This window comes from Cyrtonyx montezumae, unplaced genomic scaffold, assembly GCF_038088225.1.
Source record: "Cyrtonyx montezumae isolate F1298 unplaced genomic scaffold, pur_monq_1.0 scaffold_21, whole genome shotgun sequence".
NCBI classification, from domain to species: Eukaryota; Metazoa; Chordata; class Aves; order Galliformes; family Odontophoridae; genus Cyrtonyx; species Cyrtonyx montezumae.
The window spans coordinates 2,068,220-2,082,903 of NW_027071948.1; positions in this window are offsets into that span (position 1 = coordinate 2,068,220).

Below are 14,684 nucleotides of genomic sequence, written 5' to 3' on the forward strand. Positions count from 1 at the left end.
GGAGGCTGCGGGAGCTCCTCAGGTCCTAGCGCTGCCCGCACAGCCCCAGCCCTGCCCCACGCGGGGCTGCTCCTGCACAGCCCCCCTGCCCACCTCCCTCTGGCCGCAGCTTCAGACTGTGAGTCAAACGGGGCTAAAGATAAGCCCATGACAAACGTCTTGCTGGATGGAGGGGCTGAAGAGCTTGGCTGAGCACATGTGCCAAATAAAACCCCACCAGGTTTTCCCCTGGTGGGCTCACAGCCTCCCTGTATTCCCCCTAGATGGAAGAGACTCGTGCCAGCGAACAAAATCCCTGAGCAAATCACACTTCCCTCCTCTCTTCTGCCCCACCACCCACGACTCTGCCTTTGGCTCCTGCTCAGCAGGTGGAGGTGACAATAGTCCCCTTCCCTTTTATCCTCACTTTTCAGTTCATCCTGTTTATGTAGACCTGTGCTGTTTGGGAGCAGGGAGTTTGTGGTTTAACACTGGGGGTTACTCCTGTTCAGAGCCCTGAGCTGCTCCCCTCTTGAATTATTACAACTCTACAGGGAATGTCTGTTTTCACAGAAATAAAGAGAAATACAATGTTCAGCTAAGCCATACAGCCATCAGTGGAAAAAACATATTGCATATGCTACTTCTGGACAGATCCAAGACATTACAAGCTAGAAAAAAGCTGGAAAATTACACTCAATTATGAAGAGACTAATCAATGTCATCTCCTCTGACAGGGGGAGTGACCAACCAGGCAGGATGAAAAGTAGCAAAGGAGGAAAGTTTAGAAGCCGGAGGGATTTCTGAAAGTGGTGAGCCATATTTCCCCCAATTTGCTTTTGTCTCTCCTGGGAACTATAAAGAAATGAACAGGGATTATGAGCCAAGGAGCGGTACAGGCTGGAAAAAATCATATCCAAACTCATCAAGCAAATGGAAAGTCAGGACAGGCCCAAGAAATCAGATCCAACCGGGAAGCCCCGGAGCCAGCCAGCTAGTTAAACGTCATGGGCACTTGTTTGTGCTTCTCCCAGCCCCACCTCAGGCAGATGGGCTGGGTTTGGTACCCAGCTGCACCACGGAGGAACGCTGTAGTATCAGGTTGTATGATACCCCATACCCATGTGTCGTGAACTTAGGGGAATGACTCAGCCTCACCCACTGATTCATGTGAGCTAGAATAAGCTTCATCCCAGGGACACAGAAGAATTCGATACCCCTACTCTCATTCTCCATCATGTGACCTGTGAGATCATAGGATGGCCTGAGTTGGAAGGGACCTTAAAACCCATTCCAATCCCACCCCTTGCTGTGGGTAGGGTTGCCACCCATTGGAACAGGCTGCACCGGGCCCATCCAGCTCGGCCTCGAGCACCTGCAGGGGTGGGACACACACACAGCTCTGGGGATCCATCTGGGACATAGTGCTCCAGCAGAGACTTCACAAGGGCACGTGGGTACAATTGTCAAGTTTGCCCAGGTCACTTTGGAGGGCATAACTCATTCCTTTTGTCGTTAAAAATAAATACCAGCTCGACAGCTCCTCTGCTAGAGAATCTGCACCTCCTCGTGGGCAGCAGGGCCAGGTCTTCCAGAGGTGCAGGTGCTCTAGCAGAGGAGTTGTCTGAATGCAGCCCCTTTTGCGGAGCAACCTTTCAGGGAAAGATTGCACAAAGCAATTCATACCAGGACAGATGCTCCCAAAGTGCCTCAGCTTCTCCATCTCCCTGGCCTGGATCCTACCATCACCAAGGCTCATGGAACCTCTGGGCACCTCGTGCTGTCAGCTGCCTCTCTAATTATCAAATCCACACAGATCCACATTCAGCGTCGTTGCTGATGCTCATGGACGACTCAGACCTTCTCGACTGGGGCTGGTGGGGATGTGGAGATGATTTCCTTCCATTAGTCACTTCCCAAGAACACTTCCCATAGAAGAGTTGCTCATAACTTCCGTTTTTGTTTGTCAGTTTTTCTATGTAAATGCTCACACCCTGCAACCTGGAGAGATTTCAACCTCTATTTCCTTAGAAGTCCTTTCAAACTCTTATTTCCTTAGAAGTCCTGCTAGGGTAGGAGGAAGCAGGAAAGAGCAGCCTGGAAAACGATTAGATCTCACACAATTTAACTTTATTTTTAAACTTTACTGTAAAGGACAGATCCTGTTTCCAGTAAGGCTGCTGCTTGCGCACGCTGATGCACGCTGCCCTCTGGAGCCAGCAGCTTCTCCCTGCTTTGCTCCCACATACTTGTGGCCAGAATGGGTCTGTGGGGCTTAGCAGGGCTCAGCTTGTGGCCTCCAGCTGCCACCAACTCAACCAAAACTTATCGAGGGTGATCACCTTCCTACCACGCCCAAGTGATAATCCAGCTCAGGAACAGTTAAGGCTTGCAAAAACTTAAAAAAAAAAAGAAGAGGAATAAAAGTACCACCAACATCCAATTGCTATATTTTGATTGTCCACTCTTCCTTGTTGGGTTGATCCCAAATTGCAGGGCCAGATCTGCACACACAATGCATGGCAGAGCTGTGCCCGCAGGGAGTTTGGTGGTGGCTGCAGCTGCTGGGATAGATGCAATATCCTCTGAGGCAAATCACAGCTGGAACAAACAGGCGGTTTGGAACACAGCCTTTCTTCAGCTCCACATAAAAGCTTTTGTTTGGAGGGAGCTATCTATATATGGGAATTTGGAAATTCCCCATTTGGAAAGGAAACGAAGCAGCCCTGCAAGCAATGGGAGAAGGATGGGGCAGGAGCTCCCCTCGAGCTGCAGGTGGGCTGCAGCCAGGCTGGGCACTGGGGCTTGGGCTGTGTCACAGTGGAGGTCTCAGCAGCTCCAGGCTGTGTTTGTGCAGGGCATGACTTGGGAACTCCACCGACCCCAGCAGCACCACTGCAGCAGGATTGGGCCCTGTGCTGACAGGTTTAAGTTTACGCTGTGTTGTGATGTCTGTAGGCTCAAGTGAGCTCTTATTTCTGTTATGACTTCGGAGACAAACTACAAAAAATAGTTCATTCCCGGCACACCCCAGCTGTATTTTCCCTCAGAAGTCGCCCAGTGACTCCGACAGTCCTACAGCGGGATGAGATGTGGCTGATGCTTCATCCCAAAGCACCCTGTAGTCATGCAGCACAGAACTGGGGTCACTTCTAGGGTGAAGCGTGGCACATTTTCAACCACATGCAGCAGCATTACACCAAAACTGCAGAGATGAGAGAAAGTCACAGAAGGGTTTTAGGCTAAGAGAACACAGCTCCCCACACTGGAGCCATTGGAAGGGCCTCTTCCCACCACAAGCACTACAAAGGTGGCTGTGGACCCTCTTCAGAGCCAGTCAGCTCCCAGAAGGAAGGAAATGCCACGTGGGCCCTGCTGCTATTTCCCTCCAGCACCGTGTCACACCAGGACACAGTGTCCTAGTTTTCTGTTTCAGCAGCTTTTGTGCAATGAAGGAATTTGTGGAACGAGCACACAGGTAGACACAGACACGTCACGTGGCTAATGCAGAGAGGGACAATGTTCTCCAAGCAATTTTCTGCTCATGCCAGGGATCTGAGCCCCTCTGGCTCCTGCGTGCCATGGGCTGTGCTCCTTGGGCTGTGTGAAGCCTGGACAAGGCACATTCGGGTGGTTCAGGAGTCAGCTTGTCACAAAGCACCAGCCCTCAGCTGGATCCCAGACACCAGAGTGGCTGTACTGAACCTGTGGGTCATCACAGAGAGCTAAAAACCAGAACGAATTGATGCCATCATGCATTTACCCTGAGAAGGAGGAGAAGTTAGGCCAGCCAGAGCGCTGTGCTGAGCAGTGGTCAGTGCCAAGGCCAAGCTCAGGGTGCCTCTGTTGAGACAGATCTCAATGCACCCTGTCCCTTCCCACTTTTCTAAGGGGCATTTCCATCTGGAATTTGTTTCTGCAGTATTCCAGACAACCATAGCATCCTGCTAACTCCTTGCAGTGCCTCTTATGAAGGGTGTCACCCAGTGACCAAGGAGGCATGTGTTGGTTTGAGTCATACACAGCATGTCAGAAGTAAAGACAGAAATTCTGGGCCTTTTCACTTGTAAAGGGCCACTTCTGGCACTTTCCAATGAGATGACAGTGGCTGACAACACTGGAACATGTGAACAACCCCACTGAATGACATCTTGCTGGTGAGGACAGCTTGGCTGACAGCAGGCTCCATGGTACGTGGGGGAGCTGACCCCGACTAATAACCAAGCACCCACCAGCAGCAAGAAACCCACAGATCAGAGCACAGATGCTTTGGGAGTGAAGGAAAGCCACATGCACAAGCAAAGCACAACAAGGAATTCATTCACTGCTTCCATCAGAAAGCAGATGTTTGGCCACTTCTTGGATACTGGGGCCTCATGCAACACATGCAGAGGTTGCTTGGGAAGAGAAATGTCACAACCAAGAATCCCCTCTTCCCTGTCCTTTTCCTGAGGGCATCACAATAAGGGGACCTTGATGCCAGCATGCAGCTGCTTTACCAGTGCTATCTTAGTTTCAAATCACAGCACATCTCCAGCCAACTGGGGCACACTACAGGATCTCCAAGTGCATGAGGAGCCCATGTAGGGCACAGAAGCAATGGGAAATGGCTCCTCTGCACCCTTCTCCTTGCAGCTGTGCTGTGGGACCTGACCCCAAGTAGCAGCCTGGCTCTCAGAGCTGCAGCTGAGCCAGCTCTGTTTATGAGCTCACAAAACTACGCAGAGTTCAACCAGCTCCTTGCTTTCGCCTCGCCTCTGCGATCTGCAGTGCTTTATATGCGTAGGAACAAGTGAGCTCATTTGCAGAGTTCCAGGAGCAGGTCAAAGAGCAACCTGATACAGAGGTGGAAAATAAGCAGGAGGGCTGATTGCCAGCAGCGCAGTGAGGAGCTGAAGCTATTGGGCCTGACCTGAGTGTGCCAGCCCGCTCACCATCCGAATTTAGGGCACCTCTGACCCAGCCATTTCACCTTTTCCTTTTTAGGAGAAGTTTTTCACATCATCTGCCCTACAGCTCACATCTGGGAGCAGATGCCTCACAGACCCATGGCAGTGAAGGGGCAAAATAGGAAAAACAGCCAAAAAAGCCACCAAAAACAGAAACAGAAGTAGCTCATTGCTCATTAAGAGGCTTAGGGATTTCTCCTGTGATGTAGCACATGGATGGGCAGTATCTCCGGCACTGTCCCTCCCAGTTACTGAAGAGGCCCCTCTGCTGCATGCAGGGGATGACTGCTGGGTTATTGTGGTGCTTCTTCATCCTCTCTCATGCCAGAGATGCCAGGGTTGTCCACATGCATCAGCTTCTCTGCCAAGGAGGAGCAGGCAGTAGAGAGCTTGCTGCTTCACTACTCCAGTCCTGTGCTTTACAGCCACAACATCAATACAAGGAGAGGAAGATGCAGATGTGCAGCAGTTGACTTCTACAGTCTGTACAAGAGCCACATTCTCCATCCCTGGCTTGCAACCATGAGGTTGTATGAAAGAGCACAGCAAAGCTGATAGAACAGCACACATCACTCGTGCCTGGTTGCACAAACTCCACTTTGCATGTGGAGTCATCTAGGGGTCCCCAGCAGAGATCCTCCAACACTTCAGATTCCTGCCTCATTTCCTCATACATTTTTCACTGCAATTTCCCCAGCTGGACCCAGACTGGGGTCTCATTTTGCATTCCTGGAGCCAGAGAAGCTCTGAAACTTGGAGCCACCTTTAAGCAGTACAGATGAGGCATGGACACAGCTGTCTGTTTTTAATCCAAAGACTATTCTTTGGAGTGGATCGCTTTCCTTATTGCTTGTCTCTTATCTCCTGTCTCTATCCTGTTTAGGAAAGCCCAGACAATTTGGAAAAAGCCAACTTTGAGAGAAAGTCATTAGAACTCTGTTTCCTGAGGAATTCCCAGCTACACAATAAGCCATGACTTACAGAGAAGCCAGGTCTTGGCCTCTCTCAACAATTGTAGCCTCTTGACCTGTCAGCCCAGGGGAGAGGAGATGACCTGGAAAGGTCTGCATGCACGTACAAGAGCGGTACTCAGCCCGGAGAGCAGCCTGCATGCCACGAGACGCACGCTTGGCCATCATCCTGGACCTGGGCTCGTGGTTTGACAGATGAGGGAAGCTGTCCAAGACATTGATGAACGGGCCTCCAAGCACCCATCAAGCTGCATCCAGTCACAACAGGAAGGGGAAACGGCTTGTGGTTGTGAGTTCCTACCGGGAGGGACAGCCTGGCCCCTCACGCACAGCTGCAGGAGCACCAGCCAAGCTGCACTCCCTGCTCCCAGCCTGGAATTTAGAGGATATCAAGGCCAATTTCCCATCAGACCCCATACCAGGTGGCAGACAGATCCTCTCTAGCCCCAGCTCTGCCAGGAACCTTCTGGTGGGGGCAGAAAACAGAGGTACTGCCAGTAGCAAGTTTGGTTTTAATGTAGGTGTTACCCAAGAACTGGTGTGCTGTGATGCAATGGGTTCAGCACGTGTGTGGCTACAGCAGAGGAGCACAACCAGTCTAGCATGGGGACTTGCAGAATCCCACCGTGGAGGGCATTTCTCCACTTCAACTGGACTTGAGCTTCAAGGCTGTGTCTACAAGAAGCATTGCAGAGGACTCGTTACTGCTCATCTGCAGCTTTTCAGCCCTTCCCAGTAGAGGGATAAAGCCATCTGAGCAGAAGCAAGGCTCCAAGGACAAAACAATCGTCCTTTTTGTGTGAGCCTAACAAAGCAGCTGGGGAGCGAGTGGGAGGAGTGGGAACAACTCCTGCCTGGTCTGCAGGGCTCCTCCAGCAACAGTGGGAGCTTCTTCCCTCAGCACATGGCTGGATCTGATGCCATGCAGCAGCAGTGTGTGAGCAACCTATAGAAGTCATGTGTTATTCAGCCTGAACTTGTCAATGGCAAAAGCCCGAGCAAGATTGAAAGGGAAGAACAAGTTTGGAGTGATGAGAAGGGAAGGGGAAAAAGGAGTTCCATCCATCAGCAGGTTGCTATTTACAATGGAAAAAAAAGGTAGTACATGGGGGCTTAGGTTGGAAATCCTGTTTCATAAACAAGACTATCCAGGATAAAGCCTGTCCAGGAAACATGCCTGAGGGACGCAGGGGGCTCAGCTGGAGGCCCTACTGCTGACAGCCATCCTCCCATCATGAGCCCTGCCAGCCTTGTATTCCTCCCACGTCAGGCTGGGGAAATAGTTGCAATTCCAGCAGCCCATAAAGAAAGAGGTGACTTGATGCATGCAAAGCAAGCAGAACAATTCCCTCCTATTTTGGGGATAAGAGGCTGTTGTTCTACAGCTGGGTGCTGTAATGTCTGACCCATGGACGAAAAAGCAAATGCTTTCCCTGCAAACCACTGGTGCTATTGAGCTGGGATGTCCTGTCTGCTCTCCACCCCTCCATGGAGGCACTGGCTCCCAGCAGCAGCCTCTCTGTGTACAAAGCCAGGCTGGGTGCCTCCCTGCAGCCATTCTGAGAAGGCTGGTCCCAAGCTGGAACCCAGAGGAGCATCTTGTGTGCAGGAAGGCAGATGGTTCATGTTGGTATGAGCATGAGATTGTGCAAGGGAGGGAGGGTGGCTGCTGGCATCCCAGTCCTCCTGCTGCAGATGGCCAGCTGCACAGCCCTGGGCCAGCATTCCTGGTAGGACAGGGCAGGGGCAGAAGGGGTGGCATGTAGTTCTCGGCAAGAATTATGAAAACAAGACTTCTTCAGCAGTTATTCACTCCAGACCTCACTTCATCCACATCCATCCAAGCTGACTGCAAAATTTCCTGAAGCCTACATTGTGCACCCCAGCAGAGATGGGACAGGGGCCAAGATCCCAGCAGATGAAGGTACAGTTTGAGCTTTCCTTGCAAGCTGTCCGTGCAGCACACTGCACAACCCCTCCAAACATCTGGCACATCAGCATGGGCAGCTCCCCACCGCTGAACGGGATATTTTGGGATCTAGGTCAGGGGAATTATTTCCAGCACTAGCAGCTGGAAACGGACCCAGAAAATGTGAAAACAAAAACTTGGTTGGAGGCAATTTGGTAGCCATCTACAATGCTCTCTTACTATCTTTTCTACAATGGGAAGGGAACTGAATTGTTTTCAGACCTGATCATTGCATGGGTTCGCCTGTGCTAATTAATTACTCTGTAGGTATGGGTGGCATTAAGAAGCTATATTCCATCAACCTTGATGTCACAGCATTAGTCATGGCAGTTGGCAGTTCTACCTCCCTTCCGCCCCATAATATTTCCAGTGCCTAATAGAAACTCTCCTTAACCCCTGAAGAACTGCTGGGAAATGCTCTGCAACCCCCCTACATCCCACAGCACAGCACAAGCAAGGCAGCAGCACCCAGAGTGACATCTGGCTGCCCTTCCTGGCCATGCAAGCTCAGCTTAGCTCTGTCAGTAATGTATTTACACTGCTGGCACTTTCTAGATCAGATTTTTCACCTTGGTAGCATTACCCAGCTCCGGGCACATCCTTTGTCTCTACAGTTAGATCTTGCATGCCATAAATTTTAACAGCAAATGACCCAAAGCTCTGCCACCACGCACACTGGATGTCTCCCACACTTGCAAAGCGCTGCAGCTATTTTGCACCAAGTTGCCTTGAAAAGAGCACACTTGGCCATCTCCCTGACTCACTCCTTCAGCCTTCTCAAACAAACACACCTCCTCTTCTACCCCATCGTCTGCCCAAGGGCCAGCCTTCCTCTCAGGGTGTTTCACCCCCATCTGTTCCGGCAGGTGTGCGAAGCAGCACCAAATAGCTCCAAGGAATGCATTTATGCTGAGCTCTGGATGTGTGACTGCTCATCTTGCTTCCCACCAGGAGAGGAGAGAGGAATCAAAGAGGCATTGCTCAGGATGGGGAAGAGCTGAAGCCCACTGCAGGGCTTCCTAGTGGAAATCTGCCACTCTGTAAGCACTCATAACTCAAATCCTGGTTGCTACTGACAACACAAAACTTGGCCATTCCAGCTGTTCCTCTCCTTCCCAGCTGCAGCACTGAGCTGAAAAAGCAGTGAGGTGAAAGCACTGAGCTGAAAAAGCACTCACCAGCTCCACAGCCATTTTCCAGCCCTAGTACTTGAGAAATGAAGACAGCCAAAGCTGCCCACTGACACATGAGATCGGGGCTGAATCAAGGGCAGGAGCCATCACCCCAGTCAGGGCCAGCTGTGGCCTCAAGTGCTGCAGGAACATTAATTTTCAGGCCTCCAAGCATCTGTAGCTCAGCTGAGACCAGAAAGCAAATGCAGAAATGCAAAGCTCCGTGCAGAAGATAAGGACGCATGCGCAGGAGATAAGGTGCTGTGAGTGGAAGGATTGTTTACTTCTCAGTGGCAGCAGACAGAGCTTTGGGGGTGAGCCAGGAAGGCCATGGAAAGGGATCCGGAGATCTGAAAAGAGGTTTCTTCACAGAAGGGCTGGAAGCCAGCGTGGGGCCAAAGGTAACCACAGCAAAAATAGAAACCAAAAGGCCATTAAAGCTGAACCAAGTAAAAGGTGCAAGGTAGCAGCAAGTCGAAGCAGCAAAGGAGGCAGGTGGCTCAGCCATGTGAGGAGGCTCCACAGCTGTACCTGTAATGCAGGCAGACCCCAGCCCTACATCCCAACTGCTGCCAAAGCAGCTTGGGTGCGTGAGCAGCCGGAACGCAGCACAGATTCGTGGCCTTCGGCAGCAAGAGGCTTGTGTCTGGGAGGAAGTCTGCTCCCCTGGCTGCTATTTTTACCTCTGCTCATCTGGTTAGGGGTTAGGGCTTGGTTTCCTCAGCTCTTAACTGCGTGCTTGGGAGACAATGAGTGCAGGCACGATCGAAACCGGCGGCTGCTGAAAGCAGGGCAATGAACAGACTGAAATGAACAGCCTCTTCCTGCATCCCAGCCTGCTTCTTCATGTGTTTGTTGGGTTTTTTTTTCTATCTGATTTGCTTCTTATCTCTCCTTGTGTTTTGTGCAAGCCACTAAAAAGCAAGTCCAGCCCTGCACATCCTGCCTGCTCCGTCCCAGGGGGCAAAGCACATCGGGCTCTCTGGCGTGACCAGCGCTTTGCTGAGCATCCCTCCCCAAGCACAGGGAAGCACACTGCAGCCAATTGTGTTCTCATACTTCGCTCCACAGGCACAGGGCTCCCCTCCCACCCACTCCTTCAGCCCCAAGCTGTGCCAGCCCCATCTCCTTGCAGTTTCACTGTGTATTATTCACCAGCATCCTCCCAGGGCAGGTTCTCACGTCTTTACAGCCACTGGAGACAGAGACGGGGGATGTGGGGGGAGCTGTTATCTGGGTATCACTTGGCACAGACAGCTCCAGCAGCTGCCAGCCCGTGTGGATGGGCAGAGCAGTCCCTAACATGTCAGTGGGATTGCAACACTCCCCAGAGGCTCTAAGGTACGTGGATGCCTGCTTGGTGCCACGCAGATAAAAATGTGATGACAAAAGGGTAATTTTAGCACATAGTTGGGATATTAACGCTACTGATGAGGATGAGCTGGAGCAGATCTGTGCTTCCAGGTGAGCAGGAGGAAGAACTCGTGCTCAGCACCACGTCTGCTGCCATGGGGTCACAGAGGCAGTGCCCGTGCATGGCATGGTTGGCCACCTCCTGCAGCCCCTTAAAGGCTGGTGAACACAGGGAATGAGCTCAGCAAGCACCCTTAGGGTCAGAGCCCAGGTGCATGGCTTGCATGCTGAGCCCAAGCTTGGACTAAGACCGTGTGACAACTTTGTGGGCACTTGGTGAGGACACAAAGCAGCACCAAGTTGATCTGCATTGCCTTCCATGTGTTTTGAGTGCAGCAAACCCTAATGACACACCCCAGGTGGCTCCAGCTGAGGTAGTGCTTTCCTGCAGATCCCCTTGCACAGATCCCCTTGGCACTGCATGGAGAGCTGCAGAACAAACCCGCGTTGTTCCTGGCTGCATGCACTGGGGGGAGAAGGATACGCAAATCCTGACCTTCCCCATCTGTGCTGTGTGCTCTGGACTCACTGTGGTCTGTGCATAACCTCTTGTCTCCACACATAAGGTTAGGGTTTGGGGAGCATGGCTTTTATTCCTCAAGCAGGAAAACAGCAGCACTGAGTTTTCCTTGGGGCAATATTTTCTGGCACCAATTCCCCAAAGCAAAGCTTTGCTTCTCAGAAACACTCGTGTTAGTGATGCCCAGGTACCCCTCTTTGTCAGGACTGCCAGCTGCAGAGTGAAATCTTACTCCCCAGTCCTGAAACAGTGCTGTTCTCCACTTCTTTTTCAGCTGGTGCTTTTTCCCCTGCAGACCTCTGAGTGATTGAGAGGTTTTTCTGGACTGCAGTCTCTAGCTCTCAAAGAGGACTGTGAAGTAGTTTGCAGCATCTGCCATGCTCACCCTTCCAGCCATTCTGTGCTACTATTGATTCTGAGGGCTACGTAATTTATTTATTTTCATATTCTTCCACAAAGAGCCCTTCAGCAACGCGTGCCTGACAAATGGCCTCAGAGCTCTGCTGTGTATGAGCAGCTCTGCATGCCCAGAGGCACATTTAAACACACACAAGACTCCAGGCTGCCTCCTGCTGCTCACTGCCACACGAGGGACAGGTTTGCAGGGCACACTGGTGCTGGAACGACTGCGTTGCATCGCTGCTTGCTTCCTCATCTGCTCAGCATCTCCCATCAGGGCCCAGGGACCATCCCCTAATCAGGAACCATCCCCAGGATGAGGATGCTGCATGACCCATGCTGCAGGATCAGCTTGCTGGGTGCAAACCCTTGGCATGCACCCACTGCTTAGTTGCTCCTTAATTATTTCCATTCATCTGGAGTTTCCCCAGGCTGGAAATCATTGCTGGAAACCAGTTAGCTCTGAGATGGAGGAGGACATTGCAGGAGGACAATGGACATTTCCCTGAAGACACTCAAGTTACCATTAAGCAGTCAGCAATACAAACAGAGAGCAAAAGAAACTGTCCAGCACATATGTCAGGGATTGTATTACCACGCAGATCCCTGCCAAGTTAGCCTGCAGAGTTACTCAGAACATGCAGAGAATGAGGCACACAGAGTGTCCATCTGGCAGAGATGACACTGAGAGCGATGTCCTGAGCTCTTGGCAATGGGCTGCAGCTCTGCCAGGAGCAGCTGAGCCACACCAGGTACCAGTGCCAGCAATTCCCATTGGATCTGGTTCCCAGTAACTTCTGTGGTGCTGGCCAGACCTGTGCCTGTGTGACTGGGATTTGTTCTTTATTTCAAGAGAGCTTTGAGCTTATTCATCCCTGGTTCTTACAGTCAGAACGAATCAGAGAATGGGAATTAAGGACCTGAATGGTGGGAGCAGCTCTTCCTCCTGCCACTTGTGGAAGCTGTTAGCATTCACTTCTGTCATATTAAATCCACATGTAATCTGCACATGAGGCTTCTATATCACGCACAGCAGGATGCCTCGGGATGCAGAGCAGAGGGGTGAGGAGATCCACCCAGCACTGTGAGGCTGCGTGGACCTGAGCAGCACTTCCCCACAACAGGAAACCCACAGATGAGATATTCCCTCGTCCCTCCCTGGTTCATCTGCCTGCCGGTGTGGATCCCATCAGTAATTTGGTACAGAGTGTTGTCAGCAGCCAGCAAGCACCCTTGGTGTGTTGTTACATCTGTGAAGAATGAGCCCACTTGCTGTGATGGCTCCATTCCTTTGGATTTTATTTTTCTGTCCCTTCTGTTAGTAATCAAACTGTGGTTTTGCTGTTTTCCTGCTTTCCACGTTGCGCTCCACAAACACCCCCCCTAGAAACAGTACACCCATTGCAGCAGCAGCAGGGCTACATTCTCACTTCCAAACAAACTCAGGAGTGGGGAACCCAAGCCAAAAATGCCCAAATTCCCCCTAGACAGAACATTCCAGAAACCTCAGCATTGCCGAACCACCATCCTCACAGCATCCTCATCCGAAGCCCTGCAGACACAAAGCAGACACCTCTCTTGCAGCACATCCAGACTCCCAAATCACAGATGCTGCCGTCCTTCCCCTGCCCTCCTCTGCTGCTTATTTCCCATAGCACTGCTGCATGCCAGCTGCAAACATCTGTACAAGTGCCAGGAAAGGTAAAAGCTCTTCCATGGAGGCAGCGAGAAGCACAGCTGGACCAGGTGATGCACAGCAGCATCTGAAATATTAGCCCCATTTCAGCACGAGTTGGGTTATTAATGTTTTCTCACACTATTCCCCCTTTTTTTTCCTCTTCACCTTTGCAGGATGAGAACTCGCAGTTTTATTGTGCTCGCAGTTACCTGCCATAAATCTGGCACAAAGCAGCTGTCACCAGTGATTCATGCTGGGGATATATCCAGCCCTGGCTCAAGGTAAGCTGCCTGCTTGGCACTGACTGTTGGCACCTTCAGCTTTCTCTGGGTAATATTTTTTTATCTTGGAAACTCACACTGTGAAAATGAATACTCCTGGCTCAAAACCCTTGTAGCCTCTTATCAGACCAGAAGCTTGATTAAAAAAAAAAAAAAAGAAAGAAAGAAAACTGCCCTCCTCTTCAGCAGGATGCCAGGCACAGCTGTGCTGAGCTCCAGAACAAAGCCACTCTGAGGGTTTGAGGAGCATGCACACGACAGCTTCCTGCAGCATCTGCAGGCACAGTCCCCAGCTGGCACAGCTGCCCCAAGGCACAGGACGTGAAGGATGCCTCTGTTCTAAGGACAGAGAGCTCGGGGCTGCAGTGTCACTGCTGAGCTGTAGTCATGGCAGGGCACCCCTGAGGTAGAGCTTACCCTGAGGTCTGCTTTAGGTTGCAAGTCAGACCAGGAAAAGAGCAAAAGAGTTCACTCAGCACTCCCACCCTGCAAAGTCCTAAAACAATGGAAAAAGCCTTAAAATTCTGTGTTCCTCCAGCCATTCAGGCTCTGGGCTGGATCAAGTCCACTCAGTACACAGAAGCATGAAGCAGAAACTTGAACTGGAAATGAGACACATCAGACCAGTTTCACCTGAAGCACTTTGGTGGTGGTTTAGCTGAGGCTGGTTTGCTGCAGCTCCCAGAATGGGCTCAATGGTGACAAGGGATGGCAGAACAGCTCAGTTGTACATGCAGGTAGAGCCAGCAAAGCTGATATATTACACTGCTGGCCAACAGCACAGAGTACTGCTGGAGTCCAGAGCTCAGCCTCTTACCATCCCAAAACAACACAGTGGCCAAAGCCCCAACCAATGGCCATAATTGCTCACAGCTCCAGCTTTGATTCACCTCCAGCTGCCCCCATCCCCATCTGTTTGGTGGCTGGGCTGAGTATCTAGCTGCCCAGGCTTTGGCTACTCCCCACCAGCTTGTGCTACAAACCAATTCACTTTCATCTGTAGCCACCACTGATTATTTGAGGATAGATCAAGAGTTTGCAATGGGCCGCAGCCAGCTGGTTCTGGTGCAGCTCATGCTATGAGACAGAACAGAAACTCACCCGGTGGAGATTTGGCATGATATTTATTCACACGCAGCACTTGCAACGACAAGAGTTGGCAGATTGGAAGAGCAGCGGGGGGAGCATGGAGCTCGCAGCAGTGAGCAGCACACAGCCCCACTGCTGCAGTGCCTGAACACTGGGACCCATTGGTGTTTGAAAGAGAGCATCACACAGTCCTACACCTGGCTGCTGTATCTTCTCACATCCACTCTTCTCATTGTGCAGCACTCATGCTACATCCAGGTGTCT